At 41.5% G+C, this 21,146-nt stretch overlaps 1 protein-coding gene across 5 annotated transcripts in view; it reads left to right on the forward strand.

The window, feature by feature from the left end:
• Positions 1-21,146, forward strand: part of fgf18a (fibroblast growth factor 18a) — an 81,674-nt gene that overhangs the window by 36,280 nt on the left and 24,248 nt on the right. The window lies entirely within an intron of this gene.

A 21,146-nucleotide genomic window follows, 5' to 3' on the forward strand; every position in this document is an offset into this window, starting at 1 on the left:
GCTGGACAAGGATTTGTCACGGTGACCTACAGGCCCAGGAAGGCAGTTGTTGCTGACATTATTTTACTTTGATTTATTATAACAGTAATATAGCCTCAGAAAGTAACACACTATACAGCCGGTGTCCCCCTGTTTTACGTTGCATCGCTGCAGTAAACATAACACAGGCCTAATGACTCATTCGCTTTGGCTCAAGTGGGCCAGTGGACACTGCCAGTGGACTCCTGGGGTCCTATAATGCTTTTTAATGAGAGCCCTTTGAATTTGAATGCCCAAATTGCAAAACAGTCTCATTCATTAATGATCACACTAAAGTGGTTGTTACAAAAGGAATCTTTGATGGGTCAGGATGATATTTCAATTTTAATCAACATTTAAATGAGTACGAGCTACATTAAGAGCTTAAAATGATTACAATGACAATCACCAGCGGGTTGTACACACGTTCAAAAGCGCATTACACGACTTTAATTCACTTAAGTTTGCGGGAACATGTATCAACGCAATCAACATAAAAGCAATGTCATAAAGCCTTAATAATACTTGTCTGTAATCAGGTATTATCGTTGGGATTAGACAAATACCCCATAGGTGTTTACAGTTTGTAGAAAAAGCAGAACATGAATGTTTTGCAGGACTGAAATCACACTACAGAGGATGAAAGCACTGACACTGAGCTCTTTAGTTTTTAAAGGACAAAGAGGACAACTCCGGCCTCTTTAGAGTTCGGCACATGTTTGTTCACATCTAATCTTTTTCCTCTTAATCCTGGTCAGTTAGACAACCACTGAGCCACAGAGAGAGGGAACGAGAGAAAGAGAGAGGGAGAAACTGAAGGATGCCTTTGTGGATTCGGGTTCGTCTCCACACAGACACGAGTGGCATCCTAATGTACAACGGTGGCTAGAAATCTGAAAGTCTCTTTTTGAAAGTGACGACACAGCCTCGGCCCCCGGGCTGTACTGGGCTTGTTAGCTGCTCAAAAAGAAGAAGAAAAGAGTCGAGAGGGAGATGAGGGAGAAAGAACAAGAAACACAAATTTCTGCTTCCTAGAGGGAACAGTTTTCTCTTACATGAGACGGAACATTTTCTGTCATACTGCCCCTAAAACCTTAGGACTGCTTCTTCTGTCGAAATGTGTGTTGATTGGTGCTCCTCTGTGACACTGATTGGGGAAACGAGCGACGTTGATGTCTAATGATGTTTTGATCATTTCTCTTGAAAGAAAAATCAAAAGGCTCCTGTGGGACAAGTGGTTGTTTTGACGTTTCCTTTTGAGGGAACTGAGAATAATAACTTTAGGACTAAGGGAATGGAGGTAGGATTAAGATCTTGTATAGTATTTATGTCCAGTCTGATACTTGTTCTGGCTAGATAACAAAGGTCATGACTTATCTCTGAGTTAAAACTCATATGAAATGACTAAAATACCCATAGAGGAAAAGTTACATAAGAAGTATCACTTTTACTTCCCCTGGGTACACACATTGTCCCAGACCTATCTCTCCAACAAGCCGCCCCAGAAATGCATCACCCACCCCTTTTCAGGAAAAAAAACTAAAATCCCAAGGTTTAAATAAGCAGAAAACACAATCTGCTTGCAGACTTAACCTCAAGCAGATGGTTAAGCTTCTCCAGAAATGATTACATTTCTGGAAAAGAAAAAAAAATCACCACCACCAGTTCCATTGGTTTCCCCTTCTTTTTAATTAACGGAGTGAAGGATTAGTGTGCAGCTATCCGGGATCAAGCGTTCTCCGACGGAAGAATACAAATGTTTTGTGATAAATAATCCCAAAGCACTCCGGCCGGCGGTCCCTCGGTGCCTGTTACATTAACATGCATTACACGGAGCATTAAGCCGGTCTCATCCGCCCCTATCGCCTCGCTCAGCCCATTGTCCGACAGGAAGACAGCCATTACTTTCTCTGAACAGCCGCTCAGCATCCACCTGACCGTGACCTGTTACTCCTCACACGGCAGTGAGGGTCACAGGAGGAACAGGAGGAGGAGGAGGAAGAAGGGGAGGGATGATTGGTCAAGGCTAGTGAAAGGACTCTAGTGAATGGAAACTTTTTAGTCTTGGATATAAACAGGCATATGATTAATCAATTTTCTTAAGATTGCAACTAAGCAGGTAAAGGCTGTGTTTCATTTCAGACGTGCACAAATCAGGCAAACTGAACTACTTCATTTTATTTCTGATCTTATGACGCCATCTACTGGATCCTGTTTGAAAGTGTAAATATACATGTGTAGGCCCATTGTAACATATGTCACCTCTTAGCAACAGGATGCTGGTTAATTGAGGGACCTCTAAAATAATAATAATAATAATAATAATAATAATAACAAAACCAACGTGATGTTTTCCTCTCCTCCTAAACATTAAGACGAGTTGTATTTGACAAATTTGCTGGAATGATGTTCAATGTAAAAACATTGCAGACAAGTATAACAATTCAAGTCACTTCAATTCGTACGGCCCCATAGGAATCACAGTTTACTGTAAACGTATGAAAAGCCACACAAATAAACATATGACAATTGATAGACTTTTACAATGTCACATATAACTGATCACAAGGGGCATTGCTCAAGACATTGGTCTAAAAGTAAAGTACTGCTGAATTCAAAAAAGACAAAAGCTAAAAGGATCTCAGTAATTGTTGTCCCTGGTCCACACTTTCTACATCATAGGCTAAAAGCATGTAACAGTTTATTGTGATCAGCCTTCTTAAATTATAGTTTAACATGTATAGTTTTAAAAAACTCCAGACTGATGTTTCAAGTACAACGTACAAATAAATTGAAAAGGGGTTGGTATTGTTGTAAACTTGAAAAAAATTTAAACAAAGTGAGACCAATTCCACACTCTGCTGTCTTTATCTATGGGGACACATAAGATTAGAGAACAATCACTGATGGCCTGTCCTGACGTCATATGCTAAAATGAAAACACAGTGGGACAATGCAGTGAGATCTCATTAATGGACAAATCCGAAAAAAACAATCAATGTTTTTCTTACTGATAACGACAAAGTAACTTTGTCTGCACCTTGAAATATATGTAGTCGTTTGCCTCTTTTTCATCCGTGAGCTTAGTGCGCCATCCACCGGATATTGATGCGCATAACAGCGGCTTTGGATAAAGTTCAGACCAAGTGTTTGCACAGGAAATATTCTGTAGTCAGACAATCTCTGATTTAGTGGCTGGCATTTAAAGCACTTTTCCGAATGGTTTCGAATATGTTGTAAATGACTGTTGGTGTACTTTTCCAAATTACAATGTGGTTTATGCTGTATGTGTTGCGTATTTCTAGTAGAGTCTCCGGCATGGTGCTGGCCATGAGCTTTTTTTGAGGTTTACTCAACAGATGAAGTGTGGTTATGTTTTGGTTATTGGGGGACGCCTGAAGAAAAAGCTCTGTTTTCTTTCTTGTTAAACGATTTTTTTCCCCTGGACAAAAATCTGGTGAGCTTGGCTTTCAGCAGTGCTGCCATGGTTTTCGAATTTGTCACACAAGTGTTTGTGGTATAGTCTTAATGTTGAAATGCTACGCATGGCGAATCCATCTTTAGTCAAGAGGGAACACGAATAAAATAAACATTTAAAATCGTATTGATAACAGCTTAAAGAGGCGTACAAGCTGTCAAATAAGAATCATTCAGTGCTCTGAATAAATTGCCTCATGTTGTGAATTTAAATCTTTTTTAAATACATTTAGACTGTACACATTATTGTGCATCTTCACTTACCTATAGAGTTTTCTAGTGTAGAAAACTAGCTGAATCCATACAAACATGATAAGAGCACAGTTCAGAGCACGCAGTGAGTACAGTGACTCCTACTGGAGACAAACTGATATATCTGAGCTCCCTTGACATGTCTGAAAAAGAACCACAATGAGAAGTCTATTTCTTTAGCAGGATAAATCGCGGCTAAAACAGTAGAAATATGATTGTAGTTATTAATTTTCAAGTTCTTTTTCCATCGACTTGCTGTGCGTATAAAAATAATTCGAAGTAAAGATTCAAGATATGAGAAAAAAACACTCCAGCTAGAATATACTGAAACGAATATATTAAGTTTCCTCTTCATAGACATAACTTGATGTTGTCAAAACTGTCTACTCCCTTGTACTTGTGATGGAAACGATTTTCAGTCTCACAGAATGAAGGAAGGATTCAAATGGTAAAAACACCGGACAGCGCCCATGGTCGAACCCTTCAGCCCGCGGTCCGTTGGATAGAAACTGAGACGTAAGATGAAACCATTGAGCTAAACCGGCGCATCAACTTTGAGCGCACACAGTCTTTATATACATGACCAATGACCAATGACCAAGAGCTACAGTGATCGGCTTGTGTGGTGTGTTTCCGGGATTTGGTTTGAAAGTAATACGTATCGCAACACAGAACAAACACGGACAAATAAAAAACAAAAGGAACAGAAAAGTGCAATGATTTCCTGATTGTGCAAGTAGGACTTACAGGTGCCATTCAACAGGTACTACATGTCACATGGTACATGGAGGCTTTTGATTTGATTTGATCTGATGACTTTATTTCGAACATGTAAAAGTAAAAATACAAAATAAAAGCATACAAGTTAAAGAAAGAGTTATACAAACATACAAGAAAAAAAGAAACAGCTATACAAAAGAAAGAAATCAATATTAGCAAGCAGTGAAACAATTTACTTTACGTGTGCGAAAAGGAGTAGGAAGAAGTTAAAGCTTATCTAATCCTACCCCTCTATTCACTATTTTGTGTCCTTATAAGAGTGCAATCCCACACGTCAAATCTTCATATTATCTTCATATTTACACCAACGAGGCTGAACTACTGATTGGTTATTGGTTAAGGATAACATAAAACCTCAAACCTCAGTTTTTTTTTTCATTACTCTTCTCCGCCACTTCTCTTCTTTTCACTTATTAAATTCTTGAATATTAATAACTGACCAAGTAGAGTCGAAGTTGTATCATTTATTAATTTACCAAGTTTAAAAATGCTACAAACACTTGTATCTATTCGGCTTGTGTAGAAATAACTTAATGTATTCAAAGCACTGAATAAAATAGCCTTGGCCTACTCCTACACAAGATGAAAGTCACAGCCTCACCTTTAGCTCTATGAGAAGTGGAGTGCAGAGTATGCTGTGCATAATGCTCTCTCCTGAAAAAGAATATTGATTAAAGCTACTTACTTTTTTGAATTTTCTCAGTGGGTTGAGTTTGCTCAGTTGTCATGGAGATATTGGTAACACGAGCAAAATAAAAGCAACAGGCTAATATTAACCTGAGGACTGGAGTTCAGACTGATGAGCATTTTTACATGTATATTATCTTGGATTTATATTTCCTTCGAACAAGGACGGTAGTTTTCAATGAATAATACAATGTGTGTGAATCTCCATTACGTCTTTAGGTGCGTTGTGCAAACGGACTTCGTCAGGTGTGACTGTGCATGTGTAGGTTTGTTTATGAAGAGAAAGCTTTAAGGTGCACTATAAGTAGGTGCACCTGCCTGTCTGTTTGTTTACTTTATTCTTTATTCTTCATTCAGATCCCTATTAGCTGCCACTAACGCAGCAGCTACTCTTCATTGGGTCCACATAAAACAAACATAACATACAAAATATACATAAAATACAAAACTAAAAATTCATTACAAAGAAAAACTGTGAATGCTATATAGAAATAAAATACAAACAACAAAAAAATGCTACAGACATGAAATACAAAAACAGAAACATGCTACAAACATGACATACAACAACTGAATATACTACAAATGTAAGATACAACAACTGAAAATGCTAAAAACACAATGTAGAAAAACTGAAAACTGAAAAATGCTACAGACATAAGATAGAAAAACTGAAAATGCTACAGACAGAAAATACCTGTTTCGTGGTGTGATGAGCTTCACTTTACAAGATTTATATACACGTGAGCTTATGGGCATTTTCATTAGGCTAATAGGTCAGATAAATAAAAAAATAACTCGAAATAACCCAACATAAGATGATTTATCAGAAGAAGAAAAAAAACATCGGACAGCGCCCTTGGTTGAACCCATCAGTCCGCGGACCGAGAAGTGGAAACGTGCTGGCGTAGGAAGTAACCATTGAGCTAAACCGACGCATTGTCTGAAGGTGAGAATCCTATATAAATAGGACACACTTTATGAAGTTACTGTAGCCTAAATGTCAGTGACCGGTTTGTATCGCTTGTCTACGGGGTACAGTTCAAACGTAAGCAATGCTTTTAGAAACGTGTTCAATCAACATGATAAATTCACAAAAACTCCAAAGAAGTGACAAGTTCCTGGTTGCATGAATAAGAAGGACTGACGAGGTGCGCCTCTTACGAAACAGCTGCTGATCACATGACTTGATCGCTCATTATATCATACCAATCCACAACAATACAGAAAGCTGAAGAAAAGTTTTCAATCCCATCACAATTTTAAACATATCATCAAAAAACAACACAGAATGCTTTCATTGATTTCACGCTTAGGTTTATCTTATATTTATATCTTTCTGAAGTGAAATTGAGCCCAACATACCCGGATTGAGATAGAGTGACGTCATACTTTATGACATAAAAAGTAATTATGTTACGTTTGCATCGAAAATCCACTAGGGGGAGCTAAAGACCAATAAAAGACAGGCCATTGTACTATTTACACCTTTCTCCCAGTCTCTCTTCAAGACAGATAAACACAAATGAATCAAAGCCCACATGTATGATAAAGTATGTTTATCTCCTGCTATAAATAGAAACATGGAGTATTTATTTTAGTGTGGATGTGTGTGTATGAATTGCCTGTGCTATATTGTGTGTGTGGCAGAAGCGTGCATGTATGACCCCTGAGATTATTTTGATTACATCAGCAGATGTGATTCTGTGTTTGTGTGTGTGCGTTTGTGTGTGTGTGTGTGTGTGTGTGTGTGTTTGGGAGGAGGAGGGTGACAGAGGGAGAGAGAGAGAGAGAGAGAGAGAGAGAGAGGAAGTGAAGAGACAACAAAACACAGAGACGTGATGAAAGGTGGGGTGACTTCCACCTGCAATTAGCCTCACCTCATCACTCTCTGCAGTTTCCAAACCAACCCGCTGAACTTTGCCCAGCGTGTCACCACAATGTCTGTCATCGAAAACAAACACAAAAAGAGAAATGTCAGAGCTAATGGAAAGGTGGGAGGTCACACCAGATAGAGGATGCAAGAAATCATAGAAGAGGGAGACGGCTGGGAACAGATAAGAGAAGACAAAGAAAGAAAAATGTGGGAGACACACGGTAGCAGCAAGAAGTGAAGTGATAGGAAAATGAAGAGCAAGGATGGGGAAAGAGAGGGAGGAAAAAGAGGGACAGAGAGAGAGTAGAGGGTTTCGTCCACATGCTCCTCAGCTGTGTAAACTGAAGGTCTCTGCTGCTTCTCGGATTCCCCCGAAGAAGGGGGATATTTATAGGAGGCTGGCAGTCGCAGTGAATGGACCCTTGCTCTGTCACACCCACTAATATTATTATTATTACTTTATATGCGCAAAAATGGAAAATGTCAGCAACCTGAGAGGCCTGCAGAGACAGTGCGTGCATGTGCTGTGTCCCACTCCCAGTCAGTGTGTGAGTGTGCGCCTCATGTTCGTGAGAAAGTGTCTGTTGGTGAGACACAGCATTTATATGAAACGGGCAAAGGAAAGAAGTGAGAAGACAGAGTTGGAGAGAAACAGAAAAACAGGGAGAAGTTGGCATGTATTAAGGGGTGTAACGTGATCTCCTGAACTTATTAGAGCTGTCAAAGAGTGAGAGAAAAAGAGAAAGAGAGAGAGGTGGAGCATGGCTAGACAGACACAGACATGAGCACATATTCCAACTCCAGATTATAAGATTCCCGCAAGTTGCAGACGTGTTGAAACAGACTACACACACACATTCACACACAGGTCCACGTCCACCTGGTAACAGATGCAAACTCAGGCACACATGCAGAAACACAAACAGTCTGATAGACATAACAGAGGTGCACGCGCATGCACTCATGCTGGGGAGAGAGGAAATTCCACAGGGAACAGGTGGGAGTGGCGATAGCAATCTATCAGGATGACTTTGATCTTCCCCATGCCTCTGTCACCACTGCTGAAATACACTGGATGGATCAGGCCCTCTACAATTAATCATAATGAGCAGATACATGCCAAGATGTAATAACAGCACCACACCAAAAGACCTGCACTGCAAAGTTGTAGTTTGAAGGAGTGAGCACTGATCAGATTGTGTGTGCACAGTGAAAACAGGTTGAAAGGCATCGTAACCCTAAGAGTGTTTGTTTACATCTCTCTGTTGTCTTTCAAAGTGAAGCAGAGATAGAAGAACAGTGGCAGCACTGTCGTTTTTTTTTCTGCTGAGGTCTGTGAGAGAAAGTGATCTGAAGGTGGCAGTGTTGAGAGCAGCTCTAGAGAGTTGACTTAAGCTGCACCTGAAACATCAGAAATAACATCATGGGAATGTTACGGTCCAGATAGATGAAATTAAGCATCAGCATGACTGCTGATAAAAGTTAGTTTAATTAAAAAACACTCATCATAATTTGTGATTGTCAACAAGACGATCTGCGATTTCAGGGAGGGAAGAAAAACAAGAGGAAGAGAAAAAGGAAGGAATGGAGACATGGCTCTGGCACAAATGCAGTGTTTTATTAAGGACAGAAGTCAAAGCTCAAGTGTGTGTGAGTGTGTGTATGCATATGTGTAACTGTGTGTCACCTTCACCTCAGGTCACATTGAAACAAAATCATTCAGCAAATTTCTCATTACAAGGAAAGAAAATAAAAAATGTCTGTATCATCATCCAAGTGTGAGTGCGTGCGTACGTGTGTGCGCACGTGTGTGTGTGTGTGTGTGTGTGTGTGTGTGTGTGTGTGTGTGTGTGTGTGCGCATGTGTGTGTGGGTGGGTGAGAGAGTGAGTGCCAAGGCTGAGATGAGAGTGGAGAGCCCCCGCCTCAGGGGCCACAAAGACAGCTGATTGACAAGCCACATGAACATGAATGTGCCTGTGTAACCCTCTCTGTACCAAATCCTCATAATCACACCGCTTCTCATCTTTTGTCCCTCCTCCCCTACCATCCCTGCATCTCCACTTCCCCTCTCTCCAACCCTCCTTTCCTCCTCACCCTTATTCCAACCATCCCTCCTTCCTACACTTCACTATGTCCTCCAGGTTTTTTTTTATTGGTAGGCTGGGCTTATATTAATGACCCCCTGGGTAATTAGCTACTTTCAAGCATAAAAAGTCATGAATGGAGACCTGCCCATGAACAGGTTTGCACATAAACACATTGGTCAGCTTACAGAGTGCGCTGCATGGCCAAAACATGAGCAGCAATCGTGAAAACATGCAAGGAGGAAAAAACTCAATCGTGACGGAAACCGTTTGCAGAAATTATTCATTTCCCTCCTTTTTTATGTTTTCCTTGTGCTGACTGTACACCCCTCCCTCTCCCCAGTCTCCCTTTTTCACTCTCAGTCTTTCCCTCTTGCACATTCCTCTCCATTTTGCATATCTCCAACCCCCCTTGCACTTTTACTCTATACCTCACCATTTTTAAAACAACTCTCCTTCCCCCTCTCATTCTCTGTCTCTCTCTCTCTCTCCACCTCATTCCCGCCCTCCCCTCACTACCTGACATTGTGGCTCGATGCCCAATGAGTCACACCTCTGCTAAAATCATCAGAGATGGAGGGAGGGAGGGAGGAGGGAGGGAGCAAAAGAAAGAAATCGTCAGGGAGAGAGAAAAAGCAGGAGAGTATGACAGAGAGAAAAATATAGAAAATAAAAATGGGAGGAGAGAAAGTTAGAGAGGCAAAAAGAGGGAGCCTCCGGGGAGAGAAAGGAGCATAGAGTGCGTTTAACTTTTTGACTCCAGTAGTCAGTGTGTGCTTGTCAGTAACAGTTAGCCTGTAGACAACAACACTTTCCACACGCTGCATGCACAAATGAAACACACTCACACAGCCATGCACAAACATAGCCAATCAATGACATCTTGCATAAGCCCACCTGCATGCTCTGCAAAATACACACACGCACACACACACACATGCAAGGTAATCAGACATGCAAACAAACCAGGGTAGAAAGTGTGGCTGCAGCCCTGCCTCTCTACATCAGCCTCCCCCACCCTCGCTTGCCGTTACCCTTGGATACCACACAAACACTCCCTGTTGGGCAACACTGGGAGTCAAGAGAGGACGTACATGGGTCACACACCTCCCCAAGCGCTATGAGTTTGAAAGCAGTTATGTGCGTTGATGTGTGTGAGTGCATTTTGTTGCACATGTTTCAGCTGTGAGTTACTGTGCTTTTGCATGATACGTTTCTCACCATCAACATAAAGTAAAAGCTGTTATTTTCAAGGTGCTGTATTGAAACACATTTGATAAGGGGGGCTTTGAAGTGTATGAGAAACAAGTCATCAAAGAATGAAAAGAGATAGGTGGTCTCATCCAGTGTACAAAAGTCAGAACAGAGGGAGTAATTCTTGGACAGACAAGTGATGTTTACCACAGTTAGTCCTCCTCATCCTCTTATTTCACTCGTGACGACCCTTTTTCCTGAGCTGTGACCTTGGCTTGCCGGTCACAGCGGGGGCGCAGGCTTTAACGAGACTTATGTTTTATGAACCCTGAGGGATCTCTGCAAGCTGTGTGGATCTGCTGTGTGCCACGTGCCTGTCATCATTCAGCAGTGTCGTTTTTGAACTTTTCTGTTTCGCAGTGAAACAAGCTTATGCTTCTGACAGACAGGCTTATTCTTTTTGATGTTGAATCGATAGCTCTGTTGAAAAGTAAATCAATCAGTCCAACAATCAATTGGTTTTTCTGTCTTAAAGATCCTCATGTCGGCTTATCACCACGTGTCCAGATGGAAAGGAATCAAGTTGGTTTCATGTTTCCTTTATCTTGGGTTTTACACCGAGGGATTCGGTTTGATTTTAGGGAAACTGAAAGACTTCAGCTGAAGACTCTTTAGTACCTCTACAAATGGCACAATCTATTCTGCTTTGATGGGGTCAATCCTAACCGAAGCCCCAGGCTTAGGAAGCGGAACAGGCCTCTACCCATAGCTGTAATGTTTTTAAAGCCATACCAGCCAGCCACAAAGCTCCCCTTGCCCTTTGTACAGAACACACCAGACAAAACCTTGGAAGTCTTCCACTGCTAAGCACATTCCAAAAGTATTTCTCTTTTCTTCTTTTTACAAGTGTGGGATGAGGTCGAACAACAATTACGGTAAAATGTGACTAATATGTCACAGACATGCGGGTGTGTTTTTTTTCAGACCTACTCTTTCTTTTTTTTTCCATCCATCCTGTTCTCTCTTCTGGAGAATTCTTCCCTTTCACATCAAACCCCTGTAATTACAAACAAAAGCTCTGACTCTTCTCCAGCTGAAACAATGATAATGATGGAGAGTACTAAGTGTGTGTGTGTGTGTGTGTGTGTGTGTGTGTGTGTGTGTGTGTGTGTGTGTGTGTGTGTGTGTGTGTGTGTGTGTGTGTGTGTGTGTGTGTGTGTGTGTCTTCATCAAAGAAGCGTTGACGTTGATGGGTGTAGAGAAATATGTGGAGGACAGAGAGGATTAACACAATCTGGGCATGAAGCCCCGCAACTGAGAGAAGTGTGTGTGGTGTGTGTGTGTGGTGTGTGTGTGTGTGTGTGTGTGTGTGTGTGTGTGTGTGTGTATGTGTGTATGTGTGTATGTGTGTGGTGTGTGTACATATGTTGACTCTGTCTTGATAGCAACGATCCAACACACAGCTGCTCCCTAAGCTTGGCATTTAAATGAGGCAAACAGACACTTGGAGTAAATGGAATACAGACATTGGCTGTGACAACACAGACAGATAGAACAGATCTGAGGAGCTGCAGCCGACACAAGAGCAGGTTGCACTCGTTCTTAGGCACTAAAGGCTTTGAAAAAAACAGCTGCAGTTTGCATGGAGAGTTTTAAGGAAGGAGAAGATGATGTGACCTCAGCAGTCAAGTCTCACCTTTGAGCACAAAGACACGCACATCATTGACCTCAGGGAGCAACAAGTACACATCAGCTAACATGTCCTTTGCTGTTTTAAACTTCACACTCCTGTACAAGAACCTGAATGTACAGCAGAACATTGGGTACAACACACAGAGTGTGTGTTTCAGAAGTATCTAGGCCACATGTATGCATGGTCGCGAGGTAGAGAGAGTGTGTACTGCCTGGTTGTGTTTGGAGCGAGCCCAGGCCAGAGGAGCTCAAAGCACTGAATGTCATCATCAGAGCTGTCGGAGAGCCAAGCAGTAATCACACCCAGATCACCTACACACTCACGCCAACTTACAACACCAGTCAACCCAGAGTGGTGTGTGTGTGTGTGTGTGTGTGTGTGTGTGTGTGTGTGTGTGTGTGTGTGTGTGTGTGTGTGTGTGTGTGTGTGTGTGTGTGTGCGTGCATGCTTGTGTGTGTGAGTGCGCGCATGCTTGTGTGTGTGAGTGCGCGTGCGTGTGTGAGTGTGCGCGTGTGCGTGTGTGTGTATGTAAAAAAGAAAGGGGGGGACTGATTGAGAGGGAGAAAGAAAACGAAAGACAAGAAGTATATGTGCATGCAGCAAGTATGCATCCTGTGTTACTGTAAAAATGTGGTCATAGTGTGAGCAGTGAGTGAAGGCTGTGAATGTGTGTACTGGAGAAGAGGGTGTATTTTTTCCCTCCTCTTTCTTCCTCCCTCTCTCCTTGTCAGTCTCATATCCCACCCCTCTATTTTCCATTTTTACATGCAGCTCCAGATGTGAATGCAGTGAAATATTAAATTACAGAAATAGGCTTCAATCTGCACTTTGGCTATATCAAAAACAAGCCAGCGTCTGCTCTCTCCTGACCTGACACACACATTTTCTCACACTTTGATAATCACATTTGAAACTGCCAATGACTTTATTAGGAAGATGAAAGAAGAGAAGTATTCTGCATTTACTGATCCCTTTTCAGTAACTGTTCCAAGTCATTAGTTTCTTTCTTTGTTCTAATTTAGATTAGATTTTATTTCATTTTCAAACAATGTCCTTTTCCAGCTCAAACTCTCCATAAACGCTGCAACAGAGTCAAACACCCACCACCACAGCTTGATTGTGAATCTCTTACAAAAAGATGTTGCGGTGAAGTTCTCCCAAACACCACTAGATACTCTCAAGAAAAAAATGCTCCTCTGGGGCTCTGGGCTGTTTTACCAAACCACTTAGAGCAAAGTGAGAAACCAAATTCTTGTGATAGATCATTTATAGATTGCATCTAATCTATTTTTCTATCTTCTGAGTTTTGGACTTAAAAGAGGTGAAGAAGTTTTTGTCTTACTATTTTTTATCCATCAAGCAGGTGGGGGAAAATCTTCTTCCATGGGAAAAAAACAGTTTTGCCAGGATACATTTTCTTTATTTCTTTTTTTCCATCTGTGTAACCAGCGATAAAAAAGTTAAGCCAATGAAAATTTTCGAAGTCACTTTTTTTCTCATCTGTGAATAATGCCAGGTGAATTAAGTTTTATACTAATTCTGCACACATGAGGCTGAAATGCACCTCTACCTCACATTAAAAATAGAATCTACAGCACTTCTGTTTTTCTCTGCACTGTAGCTTCCCCATGCACATTGTTTGCTGGCACATTTTATTGCACTGCTGCCTTTTGGATAAAACTTGCAAAATGTCTTGCTCAAAGAAGGACATGACAATGAAAATGATCGATTTTGGTTCCACCATGAAAATATGAATGCAGTGCTCAAAACCTGTCAGAGAACATGTTTTTATTGGATCTAAACATTTTAGGTCAGACTCAGTAATGGTCCATCATTTTTAATTTTAGTTTTAGCAAGCACTTATCTTTTTAATGTTGCAGAAATTCCTTATACCGTTATGTTCATAAACAAGGTGGACCCAAATCCACTCAGAACAAGAATAACACTGATTTAAAGATTTAAATAAGTTTTCCAAAAAAGCATGTGTCCGGGGATGCACATACCATGAAACAGAAGGAGCTGAATGGAATTCCTTCAACATCCTCAGTGAAAAATAATGATCACATAATTATTGTTGTGTTAACAGGGGAATTTTATCTGTAAGGTGTGTTTGCTTGATGGCTTTGTGTGATTATCTCTGATTATAACTGTTAGCTGTATGTCATTTGCTCAACTTCAGCCTTCAACCTTAGCTGGCTCCACATTGTATTTCCAAAAATTGACCAAAAAAATTGAATAATGGTAAACCAACTACCAAGAAACAAATAGATATCCACATTTTCCATATTTCTTACTCTGAAACATTTACTGTTAAGAAATGATTCACTTTTACTGTAGTCTGTATGCTTAGTTCGACATTTAATTTGTTTAATTTTTCATTTTCACATTTGGCATCAGCTGTTATATTAAATACACTGTAGAAACAAAATTATACTTAAAAAATTTAGGATTATTTCAGTAAAGTGTTCCACTGACAAACTATCAGACTGAGATGATCAAAGTGACACAGTTAAGCTGTTGCTGTCAGAATCTATGAAGAAACATAACGAGTAAAGAGAAGCAATAGTGCCAGACTTTTTAAACCGAAGAGATGCGCCATAATCACATAATTTAATATAAAGAACAAGGCAAATGCAGGATTGCAAACATCCAGAAGAAACCTACATTTCAGTTTGTCCAAATAAGCTAAAAAAAAAACCAATGCAGACTCAGTGAGAGAAAAATTGTGCTAACAGATATTAAAGTCAACAAAGATAGCTCAAACTGAACAAAACAACAATGCTGTCAAACGCAGGATTGATTATTTGACACTGCATTTCTGTTGAGTTGGAATCCCCTTGGTTTTCTGTTGCAGTAGTGCCAAAGAATTTAATCTTTTGCTGTGCTTCTCATGACAACATACTGGAATCAGCATACTAGTTAATAGAGTGTTGCTAGCATTACCAGTTAAAACAACCTCAGATATCTCCCTTTACCCCTCGGCACATATTGTTCTGAGAGCTCAGCCCCCTACTCACCTCCTCCATAAACCCTGAGCTATCCAGTGGATACACACGACTTACTGATTGAGTGTAGACAACCTGATAGCAGTTTAGGATCACAGTAGAGTTAACACACTGTCAAATGCCATGCAATGAGCACCTCAACAGGGGACAGATGAGAGTAACATGTGAGCATACGCGGGGCGTGTGTCTGTCTGTGCATAGTATACGAGAGGGGTAAAGTGTGTATCTTCTCTGTATGTGTGTGTATAAGTTAAGTTAAGTGTGTATACGTCTGTTTGTGTGTGTGAGGGCTACCCTGCTCAGGGCATTGACTGAATTGTTTCCACATGTGTCTTAACGCAGAGTTCTGGGCGGGTTTGGAGGACAAGGGAGGAGGTGGGGGGGGGCTGCTATAGTTGGTGGTGGTGGTTGTGGTGAGGGGGGTTCAGGTTTCATAGCACCATGCAGCACATCTGGGTTGCAAGAGCAGAATTAGATTTCCCACGACTGAAAGCCTACACACACTCACATGCATCTGCACACCTTGATAAACCGTGATCAGTAAACAAACATCTGTGATGTGTAAACAGCCAGCATGTGCACATCCACCACATTAAACACTGAACATACATCCAGCTACCACACACATTGTACAACCAGCTACACAGCTTTTCATTTATGTTATGCAAGTGCAGCTTATTGTCTCACGCTCTGTTGCTTTTTAACCCTGCTTTTCATATCCTGAACACACACACTCTCATGCATGCCCACACACACATGCACACAAGCTCAAACACCACTTCTTCCCTGGCACAGCTGTCCCAAATGCTGCGGGCACACGGGCGTTTCACTGGCACAACACATGGAAGGAAAATCTGAATGTGTTCTCACTAATCATTCCCCTATTCCACCCAGAGAGAGAGGGAGAGAGAGTAAGTGATGTGTACAGCTTAAGAATGAAGATGACCTCGGCAGGGACTGGATGACCTCTTCAGCAGGTGTTGAAAGGTGAGGAAGTGGGAGACAATGTGAGCATCAGAGCGAAAAAAGAGGAGAAGAAAGAGAGTGACGGAGCAGGATAAAACCAGGTTAGAGGTGAAAGGAGAGGAAAAGAGAGTGACAGAGTGAGATGGGGTAAATGGGGCTATGCCAGTTCCATAAATGTTTAATTGCCAGCAGGTTTATTCCTGTTAAGAGAAAGAGAGCAGAAGAAAGAGAGAGCTTGAACAACACAGAATCTGTCTAGAACCCCCAAATCTAATTTACACAACAAACAGAGAGAGGAGAGAAGAACGAAGGGGGAGAAAAAGGGGGGAGTGAACAAGGAAACTAGAGGGGGAGAAAAATGCTAATTGGCTACAGTTGGGCATATTTGGCCTGAGATGAAAGAGGAGGAGGGCAAAAAATAAAGGAAGGATGGAAAGAGGGATTAGAGGAGTGAAGGAGACAAGGAAGAAAGTGGACTAATGGATGGATGGATGGATGGATAGATGGACGGACGGCTGGGAATAAACATCGGTGAAACAGCACCTAATTTGTGTCAGCCATTGCTGCTGCTTTCTTTCTTTTTTCTCTTGTAACTCTTACTCAAGCGTGTTTACAAACAGAAAACAAATGAATGAATGAAACTGAGGATTAAGATGGAGATGCCTTTTCATTGACATAAATAACTGAAAAGAAAGCTAAAAGATACTTCTTAATAAATCCCCAATTGCATTTAAGTTCATTACAGCTTACGCTGCTTAATGCACAGCCACTCTTTAGACTATTTCTTTTCAGACTGTTAGTGCCCTAAGTAAATTCAAGAATCTTTGAATGACTTTTAAAACCCCTAAAAACCTGATTTAAATCTCATCAGACAGTTGAGTTCACACAGTGTGACATTTGGTTGGTAGCTACTGTTGGTTGGTCAAACCATTGATGAGAGGAGAGTGCGGCTGCATGGTGTTGCATTTCACTATTCCACTTTTATTTGTGCTGCAGAAGTTTTTCTCCATCTGTTGATGCATAGACTTTGAATGGAATCCACAAATGAGTCAGATCGGACTTTCCCAGCTGTGCAGAGGCTTGGCGTTGTCTGCCGTGCTGGTGAAGGGATACTGGAACTATTTTTGCTTGGCAGGTCCTTCCTGAATTAAAACAACTTGTAACCTGCAAAAATGAAGGCTTCAAAAATTCTATTGGCCCCCAGTGTAAAGTGTCCTTCTTATTCTTTCGTATGGCCCTCACCTCTCTCAAATTTATGTCTCATTCTCTCTATTTCTCCAATTCTGTCTCTCTTCTCCAGGTTCATCACATTGTCACCTCCTCCTCTTTGCCACCCCTGTATTTTTACTTGTTCCTCTATTACCCTGACTCCTCCAATAAGTGGTGTGTGCAGAGCAGAGCCCAAATGCCACAAAGAAAACATAGCGCCAACGTAATAGGTCAGCATTGCCCAGAGAAAGGTCAGAGTGATTTTTGGCCCCGGCCCGATGAGGATGTGTGTGTTGTGTCTGAATCAAAGACAGGGACATTCTTAAAAAGTCTCTCTCCATCTTTCTCCCTCTGTAAGGCAGACCTATGTCTTCAGGCTGATACAGCATCTGTGCTTTGTTAAACATATTACTGTTACGCAAGAATCTGGGGCGAGGAACAACAACACTTGCTAAATATTTTGTTTATTGAAGTTAAAAATGCATTCAATTACGGTCATGAATCCGGCTTGAGAACCTTTCACTCTGATTAATCATGAAAACAAAGCGGCCTTTAAAAGGAAAATAAACTCAAGGCAGGCCACTGGTGCACATTTCGCCTTTGGTGTGTACCTGACTAGGTTTGGACTCGGGCCAAACTCAGGCCAGGAAAGCAGGTCAGGGGGTGCTGTTCTGCGGGAGATCTGTTTGGAGTCTGCTCCGTGTGTGTTTTTGTGTTTAGTGCGGTTTAGTCAGTCTCCGATTTACAAACATTTAAGGCCCGACTGCTGTGCTGTTTCATTTTTCATTTAGTCGCAGCCCTAGGCCATGTCCTAGATTGGAGACTGCTACACACACCACCGCTACACTCTGCGCCGCACCAAGCTGCTCCCCTCCTCATCGTCTAGTCTGGTCTGAGGAGACGAGGACCTGCCAGTGACCCCGCAGCCTGCAACACACACACTCACATTCTTGCACATTTCTATATGCACGCTCACACACATATAAACCTATGCAGGGCCGACATTTTTTCTGCCCATGCACACAAACACACACACATGAAAGACAAAAACACAGACAGATGGGCAGACAGAACACACACAGGCAGACTTTATGTGGAACAAGCCGTCTAATTCCTCTAATACGAAAAAATCTGCACAGACAGACAGGTATGACACAGCAGCCACTGCAAATATAAAGAGAAACATTACACACACACTCAGGTTCAAACTTACCTGTTTAGGAGGGTTTAACTACAATGCACAGACACTTACACAAACACGCACACACTAAAATACTTGATATCTAGCCACATGCATTCTTTACACTCCTCCATTCACAAATCACACTACACATAAACAAGCATTAACACAGTCAGATGCATGATCAACACGTTTGAACCCACTCACACCAAAACAGAAATATCTTCACCTTAAAAACATACACACACACACGCAAAACAGTATGTACAAGTGTGTGCATACAAACACACACCTGTGGTTTCAGGCCAGCACACACAGAACTCTTTAGTCCTCGAGCTGTCTGTCCCAGTTAAAGTGAGCGCTGCTTGTGAAGAGGACCTGACAGACAGAGAAAACACACACATATGCACACACAAGCGTGCTCACACTCACACACAGCGATGAGTACACTGCTGGAGCAGAAGACCTGACTAAGCTGAATTTCCCCCTGCTCCCCTTTCCTATTTTCCATCTGCCTCAGCGCAGGAGAACCTGTGTGGGGAAAAATAATGCCCACCATACACACGCCACGCTTCACTTTCTCTACTCTCACTGTGACACTCCTTTAGACAAACACACACACACACATACTCTGCCACTCTATACTGTATACTCTCCCTTTGCTTTTTATTCACTGATTTATTTCCATGCGGATTCCCTTCAGTCATTTTTTACTTCTTATTTCCTCAACTCCAGCTTATCGCTTCTTGCTTCCTTATCTCCTCCATCTCTCCTCCCTCCCTCCCTCCCTCCCTCCCTCCCTCCATCCTATGGTAGTTTTTGTGGTGCTGTGTGGTTGACCAACAGCCAGAGAGAGACAAGTGCATGAGTGCTGGCCAAACTTGCCTGCCTCTCCGCCCAAATTACATGGGACAGTCCCAATTACCCTGTGGCCAACCAAAGCATTTCCTGGGTTAGCACTGGTGACGCGTGCCCCCCCTTTGCTGTGGTTATAGGGGGTGTCATTAGCTGCTTGTTTTACTGCAACCCCAAGAACGTGCCCGCCGGCCGCATCCACGCCACGGGAAGCACAACTGCAACGTTCCAATAACTCTGCCGCGCCTGATGGATGACAAATGGAAGAACGTTAGGGGTAGTGCTGGAGCGTGTAGTAAATTCCTGCTAGCCATGAGGGAGATGCAAAAAGAACATTTCAGGGAAAAAAGGAAATTCTGGAAAAGCTGCTGTGACTTCTGGGAAACAGATAAGTGTGAGGTGCAACGTAACTAGGATGAAATAAGGGGAGCTTTTTCTTACAGACTGTCAAAATGCTAGGCCAGGTGTAAAGCATATATGTGGGGGGGATAAATGATATAGGTTTTTGTTTTTAACATCAATAATGGAGGTTGCAGTTACAAAGGTTGTATCAAAGCATTCAGCTGAGATATATGGCAGGTTGAAAAGACGAGCTGGAAGACTATACATACATACATACATACATACATACATACATACATACATACATACATAAATACATACATACATACATACATACATACATACATGCATACATGCATACATACATACATACATACATACATACATACATACATACATACATACATACATACATACATACATACATACATACATACATACATACATGCATACATACATACATGCATGCATGCACATAATAAGTTTTGATGGATGCAAAAATGTATCACTATATGTATCACACATGAAGACTGGTGGACACATTTAATACCACTTGCTTGTGTGTTGTGCTCATTTTAAACACAAAGCAGATGTACTTTTCTTTAGCTTTAACATTTAGATTTCTTTATACCTCTGCTCAATTGCTCCTTGGAAATTACATTTTCTTGTTTACATTTATTTGACAGCATAATTAGTTACTTTGTAAGTTTTTAAATCAAAACATGAACCCCAGCTTATGAAATATGATACAATGTATACATTTAGAGTACAGAAGATAATGAAGAGGGAAACACATCGTCTCAGGAAGCTTAAGCATCAAATTGTTGTAAATAATTGACTTCGAAAAAGTGATTCGTCAATATCAGTAGATTTGTAATCACTTTTTACTTTCACTTTTGGTTTGTGTACTTCCCTTTGTTGATTGTACTTTGAAGGCAGGACTTTTACCTGTAATTGGTATGTTAACGTTAAAGAGTTACTCCTTTTACTATCACGTGTGAAACAGCTCAGACAGAAAACATGAAAGCAATTACTATTTTTCAAAATTAGAACCAAACAAAGGAAACTGAGAGTTGCGGGAGGGGATGAAAAATAAGAAGATGGATCTGGTTGAGGGAAAGTAGGCAAAAGGAGAAGGGAAAGAGTAAGCGCCTGACGCACAGAGCGGGATGAAGGTTTGAGGGGGTGTCTGGCAGGGGTGGAGTGACGTAATGGATGAGAGGGGAGAGGGATTAGCTGAGTGACAGAGATGAAGGGATGCTCTTTGGTGTCACCCGTCCTCACTCTCACTCCGTCTATCATTCATCGGGTGCATCATAGGGCTACAGAGAGTGCGGCAGCTGTGCATGCCAGCTGCGCGCAAGTGTACGTGTGTGTAATCAATTTGTTTGCAATCATTTCAAAGTCTGTTTATGCATGGGTGTATTGTATGAATTAATATCCCCTCTGTCAATCTGTCAATATTAATGTGCACCATGTGTCTGTGTACAAAGTGCGTGTTTTATGTACAAATGCAGTGTGTATGTG

The sequence above is a fragment of the Notolabrus celidotus genome, chromosome 8, assembly GCF_009762535.1.
Source record: "Notolabrus celidotus isolate fNotCel1 chromosome 8, fNotCel1.pri, whole genome shotgun sequence".
In the NCBI taxonomy this organism is placed as follows: Eukaryota; Metazoa; Chordata; class Actinopteri; order Labriformes; family Labridae; genus Notolabrus; species Notolabrus celidotus.